We start from the raw sequence: 22392 nt of genomic DNA on the forward strand, positions 1-22392 counted from the left end.
TAACAAAACACGTCGTGCAAAATTTCATTCTGATCGGGTAAGAATTGCGCACGCTAGAGGCTCAAGAAGTCAAGACCCAAAATCGGTTTATATGGCAGCTATATCAGGTTATGGACCGATTTTAACTATACTTGGCGCAGTTGTTGGATATCATAACAAAACACGTCGTGCAAAAATTCATTCCAATCGGATAAGAATTGCGCACGCTAGAGGCTCAAGAAGTCAAGACCCAAGATCGGTTTACATGGCAGCTATATCAAAACATGGACCGATATGGCCCATTTACAATACCAACCGACCTACACTAATAAGAAGTATTTGTGCAAAATTTCAAGCGGCTAGCTTTACTCCTTCGGAAGTTAGCGTGCTTTCGACAGACAGACGGACGGACGGACGGACGGACGGACGGACGGACGGACGGACGGACAGACGGACGGACATGGCTAGATCGACATAAAATTTCACGACGATCAAGAATATATATACTTTATGGGGTCTCAGACGAATATTTCGAGTAGTTACAAACAGAATGACGAAATTAGTATACCCCCCATCTTATGGTGGAGGGTATAAAAATGTTAAAGCATATTGCACAAAAATTTAAAATTACATAATTAAATCTTTGATTATCTCTATTTCTAGAGTAATAACCTATTTTTCAATGACTTCTGCACATTAACGATGCATGGAGTCCCATATATATCCTGGCATTCCTTTACAGAGAATTTTTGGTATCTCTTTAAACAGATTTTGTTTCAGGCATTATAATTGAGTTCCATGCGTTTTATGCATTCGGCATTCGTGTCGCCGTAACACAATTTTCAATTTCAATAACTATAGAAATAGCTTTAATGCTACTTTTCTGTACATAGCTTTAACTTTTTTGGTGTAAAGTTTAATACTGTTAAACTTGTTGATTACAAAACATTCATACCCCTATTTTTTTTTTTTTTTTTTTTTAACAAGACCATATAGCGACCAAACGAGAAGACAATCAACTTTTGAAACTATGAGGAGGTAGAACTTCTATTATTTTGAACACAGCTGTATGTCTACCGACCTCAATTTCATAAGCAGGTTATTTTCAAACTTTTCAATCGATATTTATTTTATTTTAGACCACAGGGCGCAGACTTACTGCTTGGCACTTCCAAAATATTATTTTTAAGGCGATCCATGATCTTAGAGGTTAATTGAATTTGGTCATTTTTATTCACAGACTTTGGTTGCTTGCAATTTGCTTCCTTTTGGCAAAAAAAAAAAAATCACTGCATCTCTCTATGATGATTAATTTCAGCAATGTTAAAAATATCCCCTTAAGCGGATGCTTTACACGAATTTCACATTTTCAATTATTTAACGCGCAAATATTTTTGTTTTCTTTGAATTGAATTGAATTGCTTTATTTTCTATAGAGAATATTTCATGGCTCTAAAGCATAACAGGGACTGTGCGCCACACAATCAGACACTCACTCTGGGATATGCTTGCATTTAATGCACGCACAGTCACACAAACATATTTTTCACTTTTTAAAAATAAACACATATCGTATGAAACGAAACCGTTACCCCAACAAATGGCAACAGATTTTTGTTTTTGTTGTTGTTGTTTTTTTTTTTTTACTTCAGTTCACTGCCACCAACTACTCTGGCGGCTCAACTGCACACAATTCGTTCGTTAACGCATTGAACACACACTTTGGGTTCTCGAAGATGTGTATTTTTGCTCACTCCCCCACCTCTTGTACGAAATGTTGATGGTGAGTGACGATGAATTGCCAAAGGGCAAACATGTAGTGATCCCTAATGTAGCAGTCGCTTGTGTGGTATGCAACACCGTTGCACTTGCCACATGCATGCATGACCTGCCAAGGCAGAGTTATATGCCCAACATGCTGTACACATTTGCTATTTTGACTTTTATTGAAACTTTTTATTTCATTTCATTTATATTTTTGTTGTTTTTTTATGTTTTTGCTCTTGCACTTCTTTCACTCTTCACAAGTTTAACATTTGCCTTTTCGTCTGTCTGAACTTCTTTGAAAATTCACATTCACATTCACAAAAACTCTTGCACACACAAAGAATATGAAATGTATTCATATGGATGGATGTTGTAGGATTGTTGGTGTTCTTGTTGTTGCTGTTGTTCTTGATGAAGAGAATTAAGCTAAAAATAAATTTGCCATAAAACAGACCTAACTGCCGTTATAAATGGCAAAATGAACAACCGGCAGAGCGGACGACAACGCGCCAAAGCACCGGAAGGCATTGTATGTACACGGAATAGGCCCGGATGCTGCTGCGACTTTACTCCCTTCACAGAAACTACAAAGAGTTTAAGGCAGCAGCAACAACCACAACATTGAAACGTATGAAAGGAGCCACAGCAACAACAAATGCAACTGAACTCACACTCCCTATTAATGATGAAGTTTTTTTTATGCTTACTTTTTTATGCCCTCAGGAATTGGTGTAATTTTTTCATTAATATCAATATTTCCTTTTGCTTCACAACACATACACTCACTTTACTCTACTTTTTTCACCATTTATGATTTATTTTTAATATTTTCTATAAATCTTCACAAATTCATTGGTTTTCAATTTAACAATGCAATGATCTTTTTATATTTGTTTTCTATAGCTTTGATCTTTACGCATTGTTGTATTTTGGTTTTTGTTTTTTCCACCGCGTATGCGACTATTCATGCGCCCATCATTCGTTCGTAACCGTTCGCTTTGTTTGTTTACATACAACTAACCGGTCAGGCATTTGTTTTGGTTGCCGATACTCCACCATGGGATTGATTTAGCGCCCCCTTGTTTGGTGGGATTACTATTGTTTACATTCATTGCTCGAAGATGCTACAGTCTCAATCTCTCATGTGTTGTGCTCTCTCTCTGAATGATTGCATTTAACTCTTTCGTTTTTTCTCTCAGAAATTGTAAAGAAACTTCATTATCGTCTTTTGCACGTGTTTCTTAATTAAAGATTTATTGCGACCAGAGAGTTAGAAGCGTTGACTCTCCGAGTTGTTGAAATGCGAGAGAGAGAGAGAGAGTAAACAATATGAACTCTGGTCATTTCTTTGTGGCGGCAGATCGATCTACTGCTGTGTGTGTATTACAAAAGGCCGGTATTTTTTCAAACAAAAGAATAAACAAAACAACATTAAAGTAAACAAGAAATTTGTTTTTAATTCCAATTGAAAGTATCCAACAGACCATACAGCACAGAGTTGCCATCACTTACGGTTAAAAGAAGTAAAAAAGTGCAAAGTACGGCCGAATCTGGGAAACCCAACACTAAGGATTTCGCTAAAAATTTACCGTTTGTATTTGAGTTATTTTGTAACAATCAAATCGGGTATTGATAGAGGCTTCTATGGTCTCAAAAAATCAAATCGGGATGTATGTTTTTAAGTGCCTAATATTTATTTATGAACCTATCTGTGTAGGATTCGGTGTGAGTATTGGAGAACACAAATTAGGCAAAAACTAAAACTTCTACGAGCTGAAGAAGACAAATCCAGGGAATGATTCATGAGGGGTCCATATATATTTTTGAACCTATCTGGGTGGGAATTGGTGCGAGTGTTGAAGGGCTTAAGTGTATTTTATGTAACAAATTTCAGCTAAATCGGATGAAAATTTTGGCTTCTTTGGACTCAAAAAATCAAATCTAGGTATCGATTTATGTGGGTCCTATATCATTTTATACCGATCATACTTAAAACGGAAGTTGGAAGTTAGAACAGAAGCCTTTATGCCAAATTTCACCCACAAGGGATGAAAGTTAAGGCCTCTAGGGGCTCAGTCAAAATCGGGGATCGGTTTATACAAGGCTATAACCAAATCTGAAACGATATGAGATATATGCAATCCCCTAAGGCCATAATAGGATGAGCGGTTTGAGTTTTTTTTAGCGTTGCGTTGAAAATGCAGCTCTGCAAACAAATCCCCTAAAACAACAAGCAAAATTTAAATTTTTTTTAACTTTGACGCCTAAAACGCTACTTCGCATATGGGGACACAGAATGTCGCTCAATTTCAGTCATCAATGTTGCCAATTCTTCAATTTTTGTTTACTGCTTTGATGGGATTTGGTTGCAGAGTTGCATTTTTCAACGCAACGCTCAAAAACAAAGCTCAACTCGCTCATTCTGTTTTGGTCTTTACATCAATAAAAAGCATCGGTGCAAAATTTCAGGCAAATTTTTGAACTCATTCGAACGATATCCTAATTTCAACAGAGGGACGGACGAAAATTACTAGGTTGACTCAAAATGTCAAGTCGCTAAATAATATTCATATATACTTTAAAGGGTCTCAGATCACTATTTCGAGATGTTGCAAACGGAATGACTAGATTAATATAGGTCCACCCTATAGTGATGATTATAAAAAGCCTCCAAAGGAAGTCAACAATTCAGAGTAGTCTGCTGCGAAAAAGAGACAGAATTAGGACCCTGGTGGAGTTACAATGATTGTTCCGCTTATCCAGAGGGAACTATGTGGGCGGGGCATTGCAGATTTCAAAATTTCCTTTGAGATACGAACACGGGGAATGAAACCTAAACCATATGAGCGTCTGACTGGGCAACATGTGGAGTCGGTACGAATAAGTTATGCGACCCAGAGAGTAACCATTGTGAAATCTGATGGTAAAATCAGCCCAGCCCACAGGGCACAATGCGGAGCTGGCAAAATATCGATGGCATTACCGATATTATATTTTTTGATCTGAATATCGATAGATATTTTTCCAATCAATACTATCGGCAAAGTTAAATTTTTAGGAAAATTTAACAGAAATATATTGCACTTATAGAGGGCGCAATTGTCATCCGATTGGGCTAAAATTTTTAATTTCTCATGATTTCCCACTGACTTTACAAAAATTGGTTTTATTCGGTCTGTGCATTTATAAATCGATGTCCTGAGGCCACCGTAGCGCAGAGCTTAGCACATCCGCCTATGACGCTGAACGCCTGGGTTCGAATCCTGGCGAGACCATCAGAAAAAATGTTCAGCGGCCGAAGTCAAAAGAGGTTCGAGCTAGGAGACTAAGAGTGGTGGTGCAGATTAATATTCATCCGCCTAACGAAGTAGTGCGAAGGCTAGTGTTCGGGAACGACCGGATGATGCAGCTGATCTTGTGTTGCGATGCTAATGGGCACCACACACAATAAGGAAGGACGGAGAGTATGCGAGAACAACTAGGCCGATCCTGGCTTGCGATGTATTAGCATCACAATAAGGCATGGGGGACATCAAGAATAACGTTGGGCTCCGTACAGAAAGGAGGAAGCTTTCTTTTCTGCATCGCCGTGGTTCAGTAGTCATCGATCGTCGAGGACTCCGAAAGCTATCTGAGGAGTGGAGAATACAGGCTTAGAGTTGGATACCGGTTTTGCCATGTCTGACTCCTGAAATCAAAAAAAAAAAAAAAAAAAATTCGAGCGAGGAGGCTACGGGAAGCGCAGATTAATCTGCACTCGCCTAACGAAGCGGTGCGAATGCTACTGTGCGAGAGCGACAGGATGATGCGGTTTATATTGGGTTGCAGTGCCAATGGGTACCACTCACAATAAGGAAGGACGGACATCAAGAAGAACGTTCGGCTCTGTACAGAATGGTGGAAACTTCTTTCCACAAAAAACTGTGTCGAGTGCGGCCCGATTCAGGGGGCTATCTGAGGAGTAGAGAATTCCCGCTTAGGATTGGATTTCGGTTAACCTATGTCGGACCCTCGAAGTCAAAAGAGGTTCGAAGTAGGAGGATAGGTGGTGGTGGAGTTTAATCTGCAATCTAACGAAACAGTCCGAAGGCTAGTGCGCGAGAACGATCGGATGCTGCGGCTGATCTTAGACTGCGATGCCAATGCGCACCATTCAGAAAAAGGAAGGTGGGACATCAACAAGAGAGTCGGTTTATGATTATATTTTGGAGTAAGGCCTGCATATTTGTAATATTGGTAATGTTTCGACTTTTAAGAGATCTTATATGTCAGAGGTGGAGGCCATCGTAGCTGAAAAATTAAATTAAAATTATGGTCAAGATTGGACCATATTTGGATATAGCTGCCCTATTAACGGTCTTCATTAACGGTCCGTTAATAAATCCTGAGTGAGTTTTCTAAAGGTAGGCTACCGTGGAGCAAATGATAGCATTTCCGCCTATGACGCCGAATGCCTGGGTTCAAGTCCCGTTATATGAGGGAAGTATCTCTGTTCCTTAACGGAAAGTTCACTGGAAATTTAGTATTAAGAGTTTGGTAAAGGCCGCCCGAACCCCTTGTTGGTATTGGTCGGACTATGTATTGATATATTCAAGCTCTGGGTTTTCATGAAATTTAGACAATATAAATGTCCTAGGTGATGGGCATTCAAAGTTCGGCCATTTTCTCTTCTTATACCCACCACCATAAGATAAGGGGGTGTACTAATCTAGTCAATCCGTTTGTACCATCTCGAAGTATTGATCTGCGACCCCAACAAATATTTATATTCTTAACCGTCTCGACATTCTGCATAGATCTAGCCATGTCTGTCCGATCGTCGGTGCATTCCTCCGCCTGTCGAAATTACGATAGCGGTTGAAATTTGGTACAGAGATTTCTTAGCGATGTAGGTCGTTGGAGATTGCAAACGAGCCATATCGGTTCAGATTCGGATATAGCTCCCACATAAACCCATCTCCCGATTTGATTTCTTGAAACCTTGGAAGCCGCATCTTTTGTCCGATTTGGCTGAAGATTAGCAGTGTTATGTTGCGGCGATGGGAGAATGAATGGAGTATAAGAGCAGGTCATACCATCGCTGTGTAAACCAGGCGACGATAGGGATCCTGGAAGGAATAGTAGAGATTTGTCATTGGATTCCTGAGACGACACTTGAGTTCAAGTGCGAGGCACGTCTACCAGCTGCAAAGTCTGAAATTGACGGAACTCTGATATAGCCATCCGGTAGATCATGCTGCACAAATGGATCAAAGCTAGGGGACATAGTGGCCCTGGGGCCCTAAATTGAGAACTCAGCGACTGATATATGTTCTCGACTGCCTGACCATAAGGCAGTCCTGCAGGTGGATATCCCTCGACTACGCAATGCCTTAGGTGGTGTGGTGTTAACGCGAGGACTTCGAGTGTGAATATCTTTAGGGACAGTAAACTGCCTATCGGGGCGATAACAACCAGGACAGTATGCTCAAGAACAGTCTTGCAATGTACGAAGGAGATTAAAACCTTCTCTGAGTATGGCACAATCCGCGTCGTTTGGATGCAGGGCCACAGTGGAGTAATGGGGAATGAAAGAGCAGACGATTTGACAGTGAATGGAAGAGGACTGCCGTCACTATTCTTGGTTAACCCGTAGCCCTTCGTGTCGACGCCGCCGAGTTAAGGGCATCGACGAACTGTGGAACCGCGACACGGTCGGTAGGACGATGATAATCCTTTAAGAATATTCCAATCGTCGGCGACACTGTACGGAAATAAGGGTATTACTGAAAGGAAATAAGAACGAGGTCAGTATAGTTTTCGATATCATATCAGGACACAAAGGACCTCATTTATGCAGAATCGGTGAGGCAAGTGAGGGCATGTGGGGAAGATCATGGGGTGTTGGAACACTTATGTAAAACTAGAAGCGATTTTGTAAGTATTCCTGACTTAGAATTCCTGACTTCCTTACATTATTGGCAGCATCCATGGTAGTGGGTTCCCAATATTCGGCCCGGCCGAACGTAAAAAAGTGTAAAAAAGTATATTTGATTAAAGTTCATTCTAAGTTTTATTAAAAATGCATTTAATTTCTTTTAAAAAATCCGCAATTACTTTTTGGGCAACTCAATACATTCAAAGTCGATATAGCCATGTCCGTTAGTCTGTCCGTCCGTTTGTCAGTTTGTCAAAAGCACGCCGACTTTCGAAGGAATTAAGCTAGGGGCTTGAAATTTTGCAAAAATACCTTTTATTAGCGCGTTGGAATTGTAAATGGGCATTGTCGGTCTATGTTTTTATATAGCAGCCAAATAAACCGATCTCGGATTTTGACTTCTTCATCCTATAGAGGGCGTAATTCATATCCGATTTGGCTAGAATTTTGTATGAGTTGTTTTGTTATGATCTCCAACAATTGTGCTAAGTATGATTCAAATCGGTTCATAACCAGATATAGCTGCCATATAAACCGATCTGGGATCTTGACACCTTAAGCCCCTAGTGGGCGTTATTACTATCCGATTTGGCTGAAACTTTGCGTGAATTGTTTTGTTTTAACCTCAAATAACCTGATGTAGCTTCCATATAAACTGATTTCCCGATTATACTTTGTGAGCTTCTAGAGGGCATAATTCTTACTCGAAAGTTTGTACAATGACATTTCCTATGACCTTCAATATATCTGACAAATATTTTTCGAATCGGTGGATTTCCTGATATAGCTCTCGTATAAACCCATCTTCTTATTTTAATTCTTGAGCCCATATAGGACTCAATGTTATCAATATCGTTTGTGTGCCTACATAGTGATGCCGGGCAAAGAACTGGTTTTACCTATAATGAGAAGTCGGGCAAAGAACTTGACAAATGCGATCCATTGTGGAGAGTATATAAGATTCGGCCCGACCTAACTTTACACTTTTATACCCTCCACCATAAGATGGGGGGTATACTAATTTCGTCATTCTGTTTGTAACTACTCGAAATATTCGTCTGAGACCCCATAAAGTATATATATTCTTGATCGTCGTGAAATTTTATGTCGATCTAGCCATGTCCGTCCGTCTGTCCGTCCGTCCGTCCGTCCGTCCGTCCGTCCGTCCGTCCGTCCGTCCGTCCGTCTGTCTGTCGAAAGCACGCTAACTTCCGAAGGAGTAAAGCTAGCCGCTTGAAATTTTGCACAAATACTTCTTATTAGTGTAGGTCGGTTGGTATTGTAAATGGGCCATATCGGTCCATGTTTTGATATAGCTGCCATGTAAACCGATCTTGGGTCTTGACTTCTTGAGCCTCTAGCGTGCGCAATTCTTATCCGATTGGAATGAATTTTTGCACGACGTGTTTTGTTATGATATCCAACAACTGCGCCAAGTATAGTTCAAATCGGTCCATAACCTGATATAGCTGCCATATAAACCGATCTTGGGTCTTGACTTCTTGAGCCTCTAGCGTGCGCAATTCTTACCCGATCAGAATGAAATTTTGCACGACGTGTTTTGTTATGATATCCAACAACTGTGCCAAGTATGGTTCAAATCGGCCCATAACCTGATATAGCTGCCATATAAACCGATCTTGGGTCTTGACTTCTTGAGCCTCTAGCGTGTACAATTCTTATCCGATCAGAATGAAATTTTGCACGACGTGTTTTGTTATGATATCCAACAACTGTGCCAAGTATGGTTCAAATCGGCCCATAACCTGATATAGCTGCCATATAAACCGATCTTGGGTCTTGACGTCTTAAGCCTCTAGAGGGCGCAATTCTTATCCGAATGGAATGGAATTTCGCACGACGTGTTTTGTTATGATACCCAACAACTGTGCCAAGTATGGTTCAAATCGGTCCATAACCTGATATAGCTGTCATATAAACCGATCTTGGGTCTTGACTTCTTGAGCTTTTAGAGGGCGCAATTCCTATCCGATTTGGCTGAAATTTTGCATGACGTATTTTATTTTTACTTTCAACAACTGTGTCAAATAAGGTTCAAATCGGTTCATAACCTGATATAGCTGCCATATAAACCGATCTGGGATCTTGACTTTTTGACCCCTAGAGGTCGCAATTATTATCCGATATGCCTGAAATTTTGTACGACGGATCCTCTCATGACCATCAACAAACGTGTTTATAATGGTCTGAATCGTTCTATAGCCCGATATAGATCCCATATAAATCGTTCTCTCTATTTTACTTCGTGAGCCCCAATGGACGCAATTCTTATACGAATTGGCTGAAATTTTACACAGGTCTCCAACATATAATTTAATTGTGGTCCGAACCGGACCATATCTTGATATCGTTTTAATAGAAGAGCAACTCTTTTCTTATATCCTTTTTTGCCTAAGAAGAGATGCCGGGAAAAGAACTCGACAAATGCGATCCATGGTGGAGGGTATATAAGATTCGGCCCGGCCGAACTTAGCACGCTTTTACTTGTTTTATCTGTTTTTATACCCACCACCGACGGATGGGGGTATATTCATTTTATCATTCCGTTTGCAATACATCGAAATATCCGCTTCCGACCTTATAAAGTATATATATTCTTGATCAGCGTACAAATCTAAGACCATCTAGCCATGTCCGTCCGTCCCTCTGTCCGTCCGTCTGTCCGTCCCTCTGTCCGTTTGTGTGTTGAAATCACGCTACAGTCTTTACAAATAGAGATATTGAGCTGAAACTTTGCACAGATTCTTTTTTTGTCCATAAGCAGATTAAGTTCGAAGATAAGCTAAATCGGACTATATCTTGATATAGCCCCCATATAGACTGATCCGCCGATTTAGGGTCTTAAGCCCATAATAGGCACATTTATTATCTGATTTTGTCGAAATTTGGGACATTGAGTTATGTTAGGCCAGTCGACATCTCACTTCAATTTGCCCCAGATCGGTCCAGATTTGGTTTCACCTGCCATATAGACCGATACGCCGAGTTAGGGTCTTAGGCCCATAAAAGCCACGTTTATTATCCGATTTCGCAGAAATTCGGGACAGTGAGTTAAGTAAGGTCCTTCGACATCTTTCTTTAATTTGGCCCAGATCGGTTCAGATTTGGATATAGCTGCCATATAAACCGATCTCTCGATTTAAGGTCTAGGGCCTATAAAAGGCGCATTTATTGTCCGATTTTGCCAAAATTTGGGACAGTGAGTTGTGTCAAGGCCTTCAACATTTTTCTTCAATTTGGCTCAAATCGGTTCAGATTTAGATATAGCTGCCACATAGACCGATCCGCCGATTTGGGGTCTTAGGTCCATAAAAGCCACATTTATTATCCGATTCCGCTGAAATTAAACATCTCTCTTCAATTTGGCCCAGATCGGTTCAGATTTGTATATAGCTGCCATATAAACCGATCACTCAATTTAAGGTATTGGGCCCATAAAAGCGCATTTATTATCCGATTTCGCCAAAATTTGGGACTGTGAGTTGTATCAAGGCCTTCAACATTTTTCTTCAATTTAGCTCAGATCGGTCCAGATTTTGATCTAGCTGCCATATAGACCTATCTCACGATTTAAGGTATTGAGCCCATAAAAGGCGCATTTATTATCCGATTTCGCCGCAATTTGGGACAGTGAGTTATGTCAAGCCCTTCAACATTTTTCTTTAATTTGGCTCAGATCGGTTCAGTTTTGGATATAGCTGCCATATATACCGATCTCTCGATTTAAGGTTTTGAGCCCATAAAATGCGCATTTATTATCCGATTTCGCAGAAATTTGGGACAGTGAGTTGTGTTATATCCTTTGTCAGCCCTCTTCAATTTGGCCCAGATCGGTCCAGATTTTGATATAGCTGTCATATAGACCGATCTCTTGATTTAAGGTCTTGGGCCCATAAAAAGCGCATTTATTGTCCGATTTCGCCGAAATTTACGACAGTGAGTTATGTCAAGCCCTTCAACATTTTTCTTTAATTTGGCTCAGATCGGTTCAGTTTTGGATATAGCTGCCATATATACCGATCTCTCGATTTAAGGTTTTGAGCCCATAAAATGCGCATTTATTATCCAATTTCGCTGAAATTTGGGACAGTGAGTTAAGTAATGTCCTTCGACATCTTTCTTCAATATGGCTCAGATCGGTTCAGATTTAGATATAGCTGCCATATAGACCGATCTCTCGATATAAGGTTTTGGGCCCATAAAAGGCGCATTTATTTTCCGATTTCGCAGAAATTTGGGACGGTGGTTTGCGTTAGGTTCTTCGACAATATTCTGCAATTTGGCCCAGATCGGTCCAGATTTTGATATAGCTGTTATATACACGGATCTCTTGATTTAAGGTTTTGGGGCCATAAAAGGCGCATTTATTGTCGAGTTTTGCCGAAATTTGGGACAGTGAGTTGTGTTAGGCCCTTCGCCAGCCCTCTTCAACCTGATCGGTTCAGATGTGGATATAGCTGCCATATAAACCAATCTTTCTCTTTAAAGTCTTGGCCCCATATAAGGTACCTTTCTAATCCGATTTCGCCGAAATTTTGCACAGTGACTTATGTTCAGCTCTTCGACATCCGAGTGGTATATGGTTCAGATCGGTCTATATTTGGATATGGCTACGGAAAAAATCAATATTTTGTTCTGTTGGGTTGCCCAAAAGTAATTGCGGGTTTTTCATATAGTCGGCATTGACAAATTTTTTCAACGGCTTGTGACTCTGTAATTGCATTCTTTCTTCTGTCAGTTATAAGCTGTTACTTTTAGTTTGCTTTAGAAAAAAAGTGTAAAAAAGTATATTTGATTACAGTTCATTCTAAGTTCTATTAAAAATGCATTTACTTTCTTTTAAAAAATCCGCAATTACTTTTTGGGCAACCCAATACAAAATTGAACAATGAGTTGTACTTAATAGACCACTCAATATCTGTGACGAATTTGGTTCAAATCCGACCATATTTCGATAAAGCTGCTATGGGGGCATAAATTAAGCGTTTTCTCCAAATTATGACGAAAGGTGGTTGATATATATACTCGAGGTGATGGGTATCCAAAGTTCGGCCCGGCCGAACTTAACGCCTTTTTACTTGTTTTTACCTAATGATCACTTAATTATGATCCCAATTTTCGCAGATTTATGACCCCTTATTAGTTAGTTGTGATCTATTTTATGTTTTTTTATGTTTCCTATATTAGTGAAGTCTAAAACGAATACATAATATATACAATAGTTTAATCTTATAATAAAAACAAAAGTTTCGCTTATTATGAAAAGACCACAAAACTCAACTAGAGATCGTGAATTGTGCTCTAACCACCGCAACGAAATATCAAAACTACCAAATCGAAAAAGTAAATAAATTCGAAAAACTTAAAATTTAACACGCACGCCCAAGGGGATCAATTATTTACTTAAATAATTTACAATTAAACTGGTGCTAACCAAAAGAGAAAAAACTAACAAATCACAATCAGACAAAAACAAAATCTAATTCAACAAAATCCAGAGCAAGCACATCCGCACATAATGATCATCTATCTATGGGAGGGTTTTTTCCTCCAAAAAAAATACCAACAGCTTTTCACAAAGTAGCTCCCCACCAGCAGAGGCTATTTTGTGGTGAACAAAAGACCCCATAATTATACCGCCAAATAAATTTTGGTCGATGAAATAAGCTTAAAAACGATACTTAGCACATTAACGAACGGACAAGAGGAACAAGTTCGATGCTACTCCATGAGAATGGGCCAAATGATCTGGATCGGCGTACCCCCATCACCACCATACCTACATAGCGATTCATTGATAACGCGACGGGAGTTAACACCAACCAGGCGGAGTTCGCGGTTTTAGTTCAGTTCACCCCAAACATGAGTGGAATGAGAAATGGGATTTCCAGCACCACAATGGAGGGAATCAATGCAGATACAGTAGTAATGCCTCATCATTTTGTGGTATGGTGATGGTGAGTTGTTACACCGAAATTCCATAAAAGTACAAATGAAACTCGTTAGCACCACATACCAGAGTACCATGTGTGAATAGACGCACAAATGGACAGACGGTTATTCGGTATAAGCAGGGCTTACAAGTAGGGCTTAACTATGAATAATGTTTAAGCCAACGCAGCAGGTTGTTATGTGGCTAAAGGGCAATTGAGTTTTGGATGATGTCTTATACAAATGGGTCAAACGATAACTAATGAACTTTCGGTTATGATGTTTAACACATAAAGAAAAAGTACTTCCACCAAGTAAGGGAAATGGGTAACCCCCCCAACCAAAATATTGCAAAGAGAGTGTTTCAAAAAAGTTGCATGGTAGACTCATAGGCCAAATATACTTTCTCTACAAAGTCCAATTAAGTTTAATTTGGCGAAATCTACATTGCACAGTGGGATGCGAAAAACTATTGCAAAAAAAGTCTGTAATTTGTGCATAAAGAAATATTCACGACATTTTTTTATGCTTTCTAACTGAACAGCGCCCGCTCCGCTGCGCCTTCTTTCACTCTCTTATTTTATCTGAGCCCTATACTGACAGGGGCAGGCAATAAGTCCTGTTTTGTGGTGCTGGTACGGCCTTTTAGCCATTTCGCCCCAATGTGAATATCATTTCATTTTGTGCTGTAGTCCCAAAACCTTGCATTTGAGACTTATATTGCTGTGGTCGGTAAATTTATCCGGTGTAGGGTAATTTTTTGGGGCAAGATGGACGCACATATATCAGATTCGCGATCTAGTCTGAAATACCCTTCATTTGAGCCACTTTTTGCCACAATCCACAAAAATGTCCAGTTTGAGGGGTATGTAGGGTGGGGCGGCCACCCAAGCGCTTAGCCCTGAAAAAATATCAGCATCGTGCTTTACTCTCAAATTTCTTTTACTTGAGCCCCAATTGCCATTGATTTAGGGGGAGTTTATGGGGTGAGACGACCCCAAAACACTTGGCCTCAAAATTGGGCATCCAATTCGTTTTTCACTATCAAATACCTATTATTTATTGCCATAGTAGGCAAACATGGCCGGTTTGAAGGGAGCTCAGGGGGTGAATATGGAAATAATATCAGCATCGTGCTAGAGCATGATTTTGTTTGGTTAAAAAAGTGTGCTCTACTACCAACGACCTTTTATTGCTGTCCTATTCTATCCTTATCGGCCTTCATATATTATTATATTCGTGTGAGACCCCATAAAAAAATATATATTCTTGATCGTCGTAACATTTTACGTCGATCTAGGCACGTCCGTCCGTCCGTCCGTCCGTCTGTTTGTCGAAAGCACGATAACTTTCGAAAGAGTAAGGCTAGGCGCTTGAAATTTTTCACAAATACTTCTTATTGGTGTAGGTCGGTTGAGATTGTAAATGGGCCGTATCGGTCCATGTTTTGATATAGCTGCCATATAAACCGATCTTGGGTCTTGACTTCTTGAGCCTCTAGAGTGCGCAATTCTCTTCCGATTTAACTGAAATTTTGCACGTGGCGTTTTGGTACCACTTCCAATAACTGCGCTGAGTATGGTTTAAATCGGTCCATGTTTTGATATAGCTGCCATATAAACCGATCTTGGGTCTTGACTTCTTGAGCCTCTAGAGGGCGCAATTCTTATCCGATTGGAATGAAATTTTGCACGACGTCTTTTGTTATGATATCCAATAACTGTTCCAAGTATGGTTGAAATCGGATGATAACCTGATATAGCTGCCATATAAACCGATCTTGGGTCTTGACTTCTTGAGCCTCTAGAGGGCGCAATTCTTATCCGTTCAGAATGAAATTTTTTACAAAGTATTTTGTTATGATATCCAACAACAGTGCCAAATATGGTTCAAATCGGTCCATAACCTGATATAGCTGCCATATAAACCGATATTGAATCTTGACTTCTTGAGCCTATAGAGGGCGCAATTCATATCCGATTGGAATGAAATTTTGCACGACGTGTTAAGCTATGACTGACAACAACTGTGCTAAGTTAGGTTCAAATCGATTCATAACCTGTTATAGCTGCCATATAAACCGATATTGAATCTTGACTTCTTGAGCCTATAGAGGGCGCAATTCTTATCCGATTTGAATGAAATTTTGTACGAAGTATTTTGTTATGATATCCAACAAGTGTGCCAAGTATGGTTCAAATCGGTCCATAACCTGATATAGCTGCCATATAAACCGATCTTGGGTCTTGACTTCTTGAGCCTCTAGAGTGCGCAATTCTTATCCGATTGGAACGAAATTTTGCACGACGTGTTTTGTTTTGATATCCAACAACAGTGCCAAATATGGTTTAAATCGGTCTATAACCTGATTTAGCTGTCATATAAACAGATCTAGGGACTTGACTTCTTGAGCTTCTAGAGGGCCCAATTCCTATCCGATTTGGCTGAAATTTTGCATGACGTATTTGTTTCTTACTTTCAACAACTGTGTCAAATAAGGTTCAAATCGGTTAATAACCTGATATAGCTGATATAGCTGATAACCTCGACTAATGCGATCCATGGTGGAGGGTATATAAGATTCGGCCCGGATGAACTTAGCATGGACTTGTTGTCCATAAGCAGGTTAAGTTCGAAGATGGGTTTTATATAGCCTCGATATAGACCCATCCGCTGATTTAGGGTTTTAGGCCCATAAAAGCCATATTTATTATCCGATTTTGCCAAAATTTGGGTCAGTGTGTTGCGTTAGACCCTTCGACATTCTTCTCCAATTTGGCTCAGATCGGTTCAGATTTGGATATAGCTGCCATATTGACCGATCTCTGGACTTCAGGTTTTGGGCCTTAAAAGGCGCATTTATTGTCCGATGTCGCCGAAATTTGGGACAGTGAGTTAAGTTAAGCATACTTCTGCAATTTGGCTCAGATCGGTTCAGATTTGAATATAGCTGTCATATAGACTGATCTCTCGATGTATGGTTTTGGGTCCATAAAAGGCGCATTTATTGTCCGATATCGCCGAAATTTGGGACAGTGAGTTGTGTTAAGCCCTTCGACATTCTTTTTCAATTTGGCTCAGATCGGTCCAGATTTGGATATAGCTGCCGTATAGACCGACCTCTCGATTTATGGTTTTGAGGCCATAAAAGGCGCATTTATTGTCCGATTTTACCGAAATTTGGGTCAGTGAGTTGTGTTAAGCCCTTCGACATTCTTTTCCAATTTGGCTCAGATCCGTCCAGATTTGGATATAGCTGTCACATAGACCGACCTCTCGATTAAAAGTCTTGGGGCCATAAAAGGCGCATTTATTGTCCGATTTCACCGAAATTTGGGACAGTGAGTTCTGTTAAGCCCCTCGACATACATCTGGTATATGGAACAGATCGGTCCAGATTTAAATATAGCTGTCATATAGACGGATCTCTCGATGTATGGTTTTGGGTCCATAAAAGTCACATTTATTGTTCGATATCGCCGAAATTTGTGTCAGTGAGTCGTGTTAGGCCCTTCGACATTCTTTTTCAATTTGGCTCAGATCGGTCCAGATTTGGATATAGCTGCCGTATAGACCGACCTCTCGATTTATGGTTTTGAGGCCATAAAAGGCGCATTTATTGTCCGATTTTACCGAAATTTGGGTCAGTGAGTTGTGTTAAGCCCTTCGACATTCTTTTCCAATTTGGCTCAGATCCGTCCAGATTTGGATATAGCTGTCACATAGACCGACCTCTCGATTAAAAGTCTTGGGGCCATAAAAGGCGCATTTATTGTCCGATTTCACCGAAATTTGGGACAGTGAGTTCTGTTAAGCCCCTCGACATACATCTGGTATATGGAACAGATCGGTCCAGATTTAAATATAGCTGTCATATAGACGGATCTCTCGATTTAAGGTTTTGGACCCATAAAAGTCACATTTATTGTTCGATATCGCCGAAATTTGTGTCAGTGAGTCGTGTTAGGCCCTTCAACATCCTTCTTCAATCGGTCCAGATTTGGATATAGCTGCCGTATAGACCGACCTCTCGATTTAAGGTTTTGGGGCCATAAAATTCGCATTTATTGTCCGATTTTGCCGAAATTCGGGACAGTGAGTTGTGTTAGGCTTTTCGACATTTTTCTTCAACTTCCACTTCAAATTCAAATCAAACAAACTTCAAATCGGTCCAGATTATATCCAAAACCGATATCTCGATTTAAAGTATTAGCCCCACAGTGACTTATGTTAGGCTTTTCGAATTCCGTTTCCTTTTTCCTACTTAAAAACCCAATTTTTTTTATACTCTATTGAACAATGACTTGTATTGGGTTGCCCAAAAAATTAATTCCGGATTTTTCATATAGTCGGCGTTGACAAATTTTTTCACAGCTTGTGACTTTGAAATTGCATTCTTTCTTCTGTCAGTTATCAGTTGCTGCTTTTAGCTTGCTTTAGAAAAAAATTGTAAAAAAGTATATTTGATTAAAGTTCATTCTAAAATTTATTAGAAATGCATTTACTTTCTTCTAAAAAATCCGCAATTACTTTTTGGGCAACCCAATACTTTGTAGTATTTGGTTAAAATCAGAACATATTTCGATATAGCTGCTATGTGGCATAAGTATTGAATTTTTTACCTAATTTTAACGAAATGTGATTTACATATATACCTGAGGTGGAGGGTATCCAAAGTTCGGCCTATGCGAACTTAACGTTTTTTTTTTTTTTTTTTTTTGAAAAACCGGATATAGCCGGATATACTCTTAATCTCTTCCAACCCCTTACTCTAGTTCTCTACCACTAAGATAATGAATCTTTAATATTCAATGACCAGTGGTGATTTTAATTCGCCATGGGTGTCATACCTTCAAATAAGAAAAAATAAATCAACTCAGAGATAAGTACAAAATATTTTGTCACTTCAACCTACGCAATTCATTACGGGCTCTTTATATGCATGAGAGTGTTAAAACATTTTTTTTTTGCCATTTGAATAATGTCCCCATTAGGCTATTCATTAGTGGCTCTTTCCGCAATTAAGGTGTGAAAATGATCTATTATACGATCTATTAATTTTCAATAGTCGTCTCATTTTTTTTTTCTTTTAAATAATTAATGACACTTGGGCTTCCCTGGGAACTTTGAAAAAGTCAATTAATTGCCAACATGAAATGAACATTTTTATATTTATGGTCTAATATTATTTTCTAAGATTTTTTATGGGATCGATCGAACAACATTTTCTCTTCTCTTTCTGAAATCGAAAACCTTAGTTGGGTCATCGTATATATCATTTGCTACTTGGAGATCATTAAGGAGATTTATTGTGTTGCCCCATTCATAAAAACCAATTAAAACGATGCCATTGGGAAAGGCACTCGCCGTATGTGGTCGAATTCTGGCTCATTTACCTGTCTTGACTGTAGACAGCCAAATTCAACCAACAACATTTGTAGCGGCCTCCTTATCAGTGGTGTAGTTTTTCACATGTCCACCCATGCACCTTACTTGCTTACGCCTTACGTTTTGTATGAACAGGAATGTGACAAAGTCATAAAAATCATTAAACGACACAAAAAATCACTTAAAATAATCACAAATTTTAACACATTTACTGTATGAACCATAAACTTGGTTAAATCCTATAATTAACGGCTTTGGCGGCAAATGCAGTTTTGTCAATGGCATTTGCAAGTTGGATTTTTTAGTTTTCAGGCAACAGTTTCTTACATTTTGTTAAAGCTTTGTTGTGGGTTCCAAGCAAAGTTAAAGAATTTTGGGGGTTTTGGAAGATGTAAGACAACACTGGAACTAAAACGGCAAAAGGGTTGGGTGGCTTCTAGGATATCAAGGAGTCATATCTGGTACTAAATATCAATGGGTGTTGACTCACTTTTGATGCTCATAGTATGTGTTTGACAACGTGGTGTAGGGTGAGTAGGTTATTGTTTCCGGCTCTGGCTATATAAGCGTCTCTTGGATGGCTTAAGCTCGACGGAGAGGCACTCCTATATTCAAGGTCTCCTTATTGTGGCTTTAGGTCGTTGTAGTTGCCGACGGCAATCGATTTATAGTTGATCGGGAACTTGGGTGGGCGTTGATGAGGGCTCCGTTGGTGCAATTTTGATGGTGAGGCCTTTGGAAGTTCAAGGCCCCCTGATTGGTGCTTTTGGTTGGTGTAGATGCCGACGGCAGTTGATTAATAATTGATCGGGAACTTTCGGTGGTCTTTGGTGGAAGGCGTCGGTTTTTGGTGCGACCATCCGATGGTGCTTGTGATAGATAGCAAAGCAAGCGCCTTGTTGTCGGATGCCCGTGGTAAATTGAACCCTGGGCTGGCCGTTGCAGCTGCTCCATTTGGAGCATTCTACTATCCGCAACCTGTGGACTCGCCCGGTAGCTCGCTGCTAAGCTTTTCGTGACAGCAATGAACACCACACTGATCGGACCTCACTGTTGCAGCCTGTGTGGTGCTTAAAGCTATCCCGTGCCGGGTGGATATGGTGACGACGCACAGTGGCGAAGACCGAGGAGCCCGGTAGCTCGCCGTTATGCTTCTCGCGACAGCAATGAACCCCACACTGATCGGACCTTACTGTTCCAGCCTGTGTGGTGCTTAAAGCTATCCCGTGCCGGGTGGATATGGTGACGACGCACAGTGGCGAAGACAGAAAAGCCCAGTAGCTCGCAGTTAAACTTCTCGTGACAGCAATGAGCACCACTATGATCGAACCTCACTTTTGCAGCCTGTGTGTTGCTTAAAGCTATCCCATGACGGGTGGATACGGTGACGACGCACAGTGGCGAAGACAGAGGAGCCCGGTAGCTCGTAGCTAAGCTTCTCGTGACAGCAATGAACACCACACTGATCGAACCTCACTGTTGCAGCCTGTGTGGTGCTTAAAGCTATCCCGTGCCGGGTGGATATGGTGACGACGCACAGTGGCGAAGACAGAGGAGCCCGGTAGCTCGTAGCTAAGCTTCTCGTGACAGCAATGAGCACCACACTGATCGGACCTCACTGTTGCCCGGTAGCTCGCAGTTAAGCTTCTCGTGACAGCAATGAACACAACACTGATCGGACCTTACTGTTCCAGCCTGTGTGGTGCTTAAAGCTATCCCGTGCAGGGTGGATACAGTGACGACGTACAGTGGCGAAGACAGAAAAGCCCAGTAGCTCGTAGCTAAGCTTCTCGTGACAGCAATGAACACCACACTGATCGAACCTCACTGTTGCAGCCTGTGTGGTGCTTAAAGCTATCCCGTGCCGGGTGGATATGGTGACGACGCACAGTGGCGAAGACAGAGGAGCCCGGTAGCTCGTAGCTAAGCTTCTCGTGACAGCAATGAGCACCACACTGATCGGACCTCACTGTTGCCCGGTAGCTCGCAGTTAAGCTTCTCGTGACAGCAATGAACACCACACTGATCGGACCTCACTGTTACAGCCTGTGTGGTGCTTAAAGCTATCCCATGACGGGTGGATACGGTGACGACGCACAGTGGCGAAGACAGAGGAATCAGGCGGCAAAAATCAACATTTTCATATGCCCCTACGAAATTTTGAAAGAACCTATCCTGTGTAAAACTTTCCAATGATTTCGAAAATGCTACGTATAGAAAAGTAGGAATTTTAAATCAGGAGGTATTACCGTTCAAAGTTGACCAATTTTCGATTTTCAAAAACACACACCATTTTTAGGACATTTGGTCCGATTTCAAGTGTAATATCGCGAAAAATAGATAGGGGATTGGCTGTTTTTATTTTTATACCCACAAGCATAGGATAGGGGGTCATTCCGTTTGCAACTCATCGAAATATCAATTTCCGACCCTCCAAAGTATATATGTTTCAGATCGTCGTGAAATTCTAATGAAATTCTGTATCTGTCCGTCCATCTGTTGTAATCACTCTACTGCCTTCAAAATTTGAGATATTGTGCTGAAATTTTTGCTGCCCGCATGTAAAGTTCTTGAACAGGCCATATCAGACCATATTTGGATATTCTTGCCATATGGATCGATCTGCCGATAAAAGGCCTGAAGAACATTTTAGGGTCTTAATCCCATAAAAAGCGGATTTATGCCTGATTTCGAAGCAACTGTTACTTGTATATGAGAACTCGGGAACATATGGACCCATCTCTCGATTCAAAGTCTTGGCCTTACAAGACATTTATTATCCGATTTCATTGAAATTTGACATTTGGTATGTTAGGCTTTTCGACATCCCAGTCCTATATGGTTCAAATCAGTCCATCGGCCAAAAAGACCAATATTTTGTTCTACAAAATTTAACAGTTACTTGCATTTTTTTAACCACTGTTATGCTGAATGTAAGTGGAAAATAAAAAAAATATACAATTTTCTAACCTCGCCATATTTTCAAAATACGCTTTTTGATTGCGCCTTAACATTATTAAAAAGAGTTAAGATGCTCGAACTTGCCTCATTTTTGTTAAGAAGCAAAAAAATAAAAAATAGACATGTTTCGAGAATCGTATGGAGGATATATCCCACAGTCGAAAGATTCTTGGAATTATTCAATAACGTTTGAACGGATGAAGATATCTAAACTAAACTTAACATAGAGAATGTGGAGAATATTTTCAACAATTATGCAAAATTTGGAAACCCTAGCAGGTCCAGGTGCTGTCTTTGAAGTGGTTTGAGCTGGTTCACCATGCTTGGACCATGATCGTTTTCGACTAACGTTGTTGTAAACAATCCATTTTCCATCTCCAGTTATGATTCGTTTTAAAAACGGATCGAATTCATTGCGTTTAAGGTGC

Source organism: Stomoxys calcitrans, chromosome 3, assembly GCF_963082655.1.
Source record: "Stomoxys calcitrans chromosome 3, idStoCalc2.1, whole genome shotgun sequence".
Taxonomy (NCBI): Eukaryota; Metazoa; Arthropoda; class Insecta; order Diptera; family Muscidae; genus Stomoxys; species Stomoxys calcitrans.